The following is a 5194-nucleotide window of genomic DNA, read 5'->3' as shown; positions in this document are numbered from 1 at the left end:
CTTCTTCTTCTTCTTCTTCTTCTTCTTCTTCTTCTTCTTCTTCTTCTTCTTCTTCTTCTTCTTCTTCTTCTTCTTCTTCTTCTTCTTCTTCTTCTTCTTCTTCTTCTTCTTCTTCTTCTTCTTCTTCTTCTTCTTCTTCTTCTTCTTCTTCCTCCTCCTCCTCCTCCTCCTCCTCCTCCTCCTCCTCCTCCTCCTCCTCTCCTCCCTGTAAACACTCTCTCATCTAGCACTGACGATATTACCTAGTTGGGTCATGAAACATCTGCAGGAAAACCACCAAGAGAACATCAAGGACCCCACAGTCCTCCTCCTCCTCCTCCTCCTTTTCCTCCTCCTCCTCCTCCTCTCTGCAAATCCTATTACACCCTGATGCTGACATACCCATATACAGTGCTTTTTTTTCTAAAAAAAAAAAAAAAAAGGTGCCAGAACTCACACATGTCATACAACCTGCCTTGCCTACCCTACAAGGTTCCATCCCAAAAAGGTGCCGGAACTCCGTTCTGGGTGTTCTATGAGAAAAAAAAGGCCTGCCCATATATATTTAGCCTCCAGTCCCCTAATAATCTTGGTTGCTCTTCTCTGTGCTCCTTCTAAAGTCTCCACATCTTTTTTATATGGTGGCAATCAACCTGGATGCAATCTTCCAAGTGTGGTCTTACCATGGCCTTATTTCTCCTTTGCTCCGCAGATACAGCTCAGACTGGGGAACTTGATGCATCCGCAGGACTGGACTCTGAAAAAATGACCGTGAGACTCTTGACCTCCTTCCCACCCAGGCTTAGCCAACCCTCTATGCTGGAGGACCTCCATCCCTTCTTCCTTTTTCAGTAAACCTCTCATTTCACACAGCAGCCTCTGAATCGTCTGGTTTTGTGCTGACTGCTTGGCTACCCTTTCCCTGTGGCAGCAGGGCCCCTTTCTCCACTTAGCTCTGGCCAGGGAGGGAGGGACAACAATGGGGAACACACACACCCCGGTGTCAGGCACGAGCAGCCAGAGACATTCATGGATAGTTGATAGTCAGCAACTCTATTGACGTCTGCCTAAGTTACAAGAATCTCCCCAGACTGCCTGCTTTCCATTGGAAACAACCGGATAAGGTTTCATGGAACTCGGGGAGGGTCAGGTGATGCCTTTTGTGACTGCACAAGGACTCCAAGCTAGATCCCCACTTGACTCCTCCTTCCAGCCTGGCTGGAAGTTTCTCAACACCTGGCCAGCCCTTCCACCCTCAACTTCTCTTTTGGAATGGAAGGTTGGGTTCCAAAACGTCTCAAATTTAAGAGGAAAAAGTCAAGCCAGCTCTTTGATGGACCCTTCTGGTTGATTCAGAGAGCCTCCGGCTGTGGTGGAAGCGAGGACAGCAGGGGATAAGGAAGTGCAAGCAGAGGTTATGGATGCCCTGACATGCCCTGATAGCAAGATTGCCTCTAAATCTCTTCGTCCTTATGTGGGGGGAGGGTTCTTCTTATGGGGAGGCAGATGATGGGGAGGGCCAGAGAGGAACACACTGACCCTCAGGGGAAAGCAGAGCCAGGACCAAGACCCAGGAGAGGGACTTTCACCCCTCAGTGCCCTTCAAGGTCAAGGGGCTAAAATGTGCCGGATGGTACTTCTGGAGGGACACCTCTAATATCAGATGAAGAACACGTGAAGGTCTTTTCCCCAGCATCTCCTAGTCCAGCCATCATGGAGGTGATGTACACTTGGTGCTTGTCACTGCCCTGTTATGGCCTCCAAAGCCCAGCATGGCCGAAGGTCTGGAGGTCTGAGAGATTTCCTGCCTTCCACCATTTCTGCCCATCCAGGATATTCCAGCAGAATGGCTGTTCTCCAAGTCCCCTCTATCAAATATGTCCACCTCGGGGGATGTGGGATGCCTGTCTCCTCGGTTGTGCCATCCCCTTCTGAAACAGCATCCTTTCCCCCCCCCCAGAGAGAAGGACCGTGGACCTTGAAATACCTGGCTCTCCGTGTTTATGAACTACAAAATTTATATTGCAAAGACATTGCAAAACTGGATCACATGACTGCAGGACGCCGCAAATGGCCGTAAATGCAGTCATGTGACCAGGGAGCACCTGTCATAACTTCGGAACTGGGTTCAGAATAACAGAATAACAGAGTTGGAAGGGACCTTGGAGGTCTTCTAGTCCAACCCCCTGCTCAGGCAGGAGACCTTATACCATTTCGGACAAATGGCTGTCCAGTCCCTTCTTAAAAGCCTTCAGTGATGGAGCACCCACAACTTCTGGTGGCAAGCAGTTCCAGTGGTTAATTGTTCTCACTGTCAGGAAGTTTCTCCTTAGTTCCAGGTTGCTTCTCTCCTTGATGAGTTTCCATCCATTGCTTCTTGTCCTGCCTTCAGGCACCTTGGAAAATAGCTTGACTCCCTCTTCTTTGGGGCAGCCCCTGAGATATTGGAAGACTGCTATCATGTCCCCCCTCATCCTTCTCTTCATTAAACTAGACACACCCCATTCCTGCAATCATCCTTCATATGTTTTAGCCTCCAGCTGTTCATAACTACAAGCAGTCATTAAATGACTGGTCATACATCAAGAATTACCTACACACGTGTTTATGATTGCTTCCATGACCTGGTTTTGTGTAATGGATTTTGCTATTAGATTATTTTAGCCTGGGCTGCCTGTTTCATTTAAGGTTTTTAGCTATTTTTATCTTTTCTCTGGGGATGCGATGACTCCGCAGTTAAGGGACGCTGAGCTTGTGAGCTAACAGCCTGGGTTTGAGACCCGAGCACTGTGAAAAGGGGTGGGCTCCCGTTCCTTGCCCATTTAGCAGTTCAAAAACATGCAAATCCGTGTAGATAACTAGGTACCATTTGGGTTGGAAGGTAACAGCATTCCATGCACCTTTGGCATATTGACATGCTGGCTACGTGACCACGGAAGTGTCTTCAGACAACCCTGGCTCCCTCGGCTAAGAAATGGAGATGAGCACCATTCCCCCCCCCCCCCAAGTCGAACATGTGGTCTTATGGACAAATGCAGAGGTAGGCAACCTTGGCTCTTTTATGACTCATGGACCAACTCCCAGAATTCCTGAGCCAGATAATAGAATAGAATAGAATAGAATAGAATAGAATAGAATAGAATAGAATAGAATAGAATAGAATAGAATAGAATGTGGAATGGAATAGAATAGAATAGAATAGAATGGAATGGAATGGAATGGAATGGAATGGAATGGAATGGAATGGAATGGAATGGAATGGAATGGAATGGAATGGAATAGAATGTGGAATGGAATGGAATAGAATAGAATAGAATAGAATAGAATAGAATAGTGAATAAAATAGTGAATAGAGTAGAGTAGAGTAGAGTAGAGTAGAGTAGAGTAGAGTAGAGTAGAGTAGAGTAGAGTAGAGTAGAGTAGAGTAGAATAGAATAGAATAGAATAGAATAGAATAGAATAGAATAGAATAGAAGCTGGAAGGGACCTTGGAGGTCTTCTAGTCCAGCCCCCTGCTCAAGCAGGAGAACCTATACCATTTCAGACAAGTGACTGTCCAGCCTCTTCTTAAAAACCTCCACGATTTCTGAAGGCAACTTCTGTTCCACTGGTTAATTGTCCTCCCCGTTAGGAACTTTCTCCTCAGTTCCAGGTTGCCTCTCAGTGCCCCTCCCCTCGGAATGGCAGCGTTCTGACAGGGACCTGACATCCACCCAAAAATGGGTGGAGGACACTAGAAGAGGCTCCGTTTCCAGTGGGCATCCTGCCAAAATGTTCTTTTCTAAGACTACAAACAACCCTGCCTGTTCTCTTCTCATGCACCACCAGGGGGCAGCCCTGGACCGGTTTTGTCTTTCCTTGAGACTCATCAGACACAGACAGCAAATGTTATTCCGTAGGATTTAAATCCTCTACTGGGAATGCTCTGCGTGGGCACTCACACGTTTTTTAAAAATATAATTTTAATAAACTTATCAAAGTATACAATGGAAAGGTGGGGGTGGCTTTGCTTTAGAGAGTAGATGTAGAGACCGGCTCGGGGGCTCCGCTCCAGTGGGGCTGACCTGGTGGGAGCTGGTGTGCAAATGGCCGTGAAGTGGACTTTTTTCCCCCAGCTGAGAGTGTGCAAGAAACCCCAAAGGAGGAAGGCGTCCACTGTGGTTGTGTGAAGGAGAGAAAGGAGGGGTGGCCGGGCGTTGGGAGACGCAGGGACAAAAGAAGGATGGGTGGGAATCTGCTTTGGGGAGACCCCCAGTCGCTCTGTTCTGGGAGGAGGGGGCATTGCAGCCTTTAACCGGACTCTGGAAAAGGGTTGAAGGGTCCCCGATGCCCACATTAATCACCCCACATGGAAGAAATGAAGTTACTGGTGACTTATGAACAGGTGGCATGCAAATATCTTGTGTGGAAAATACAAGATAAATATCCATATGCGTGAGAAGCCCTCGTATATCTAATATTTTTTCCTGCCATTCTGTTTTCTTTTGCTGTTTTTTTCCTGCTTCTCTTTTATTTCTCTTCTGCTTAATTTAAATAAAGGCAGAAAACGTTCTCTGATTGGCCTCAAGGCCTCCAGCCAGACCCTCCGTGTGGAGCCATCGCAGGACAGCAGAGTCTCTGCATCCATCCCAGACTTATTTTGGATTAAGCCCTTTGTGGGGACTCAGTTACTGACCATCAGGCAGGGATTTCTGGCTCCAAGAGAGGCTCCTTCCCCTGTGGATTCTCTCTGGAAAGCCACCTTGGGGAACAGTGCGCTGCCTCTCAGCTCCTCTTCCCCTGACATGGGGGGGGACTCGGGTCAAGGTGGGGAGGAAAACCCCCCCAAAGGATCCAGAGAAGACACCAGAGACAGAGAAGGAAGCCAGGATCCAATGCTTTATTGCAGAGAAGAAGGGATGAGTCCGGGGTGGGTTTTGGGGGGAGGGTCTCCAGGGTGGTCCAGGACGGAAGAAGGCTCTTTGATTCAAGTTGGAACACTGGATCCAATTGGGGTGGATCTCCTTGTGGGTGACACTGTAAAAACAAGCATTCAGACGTGAGGTTTCTGCCCACAATTCCCTCCAGCGCTTCACCCTGCTGAATCTTAAAACCACGGAGACCCAAAGCTGAAATCAGGGGGAATGGCCTGATTGGGAGAGCCAGAAAGCAATGGGGCAGGCTCCCCACTGGAGTTGTGGGGCTCCATGACTGAGGGTTTCAAGCAGAATACAGA

Source organism: Protobothrops mucrosquamatus, unplaced genomic scaffold, assembly GCF_001527695.2.
Source record: "Protobothrops mucrosquamatus isolate PMUCROS unplaced genomic scaffold, P.Mucros_1.0 scaffold3503, whole genome shotgun sequence".
Taxonomy (NCBI): Eukaryota; Metazoa; Chordata; class Lepidosauria; order Squamata; family Viperidae; genus Protobothrops; species Protobothrops mucrosquamatus.
This window is presented reverse-complemented; position numbering follows the sequence as displayed.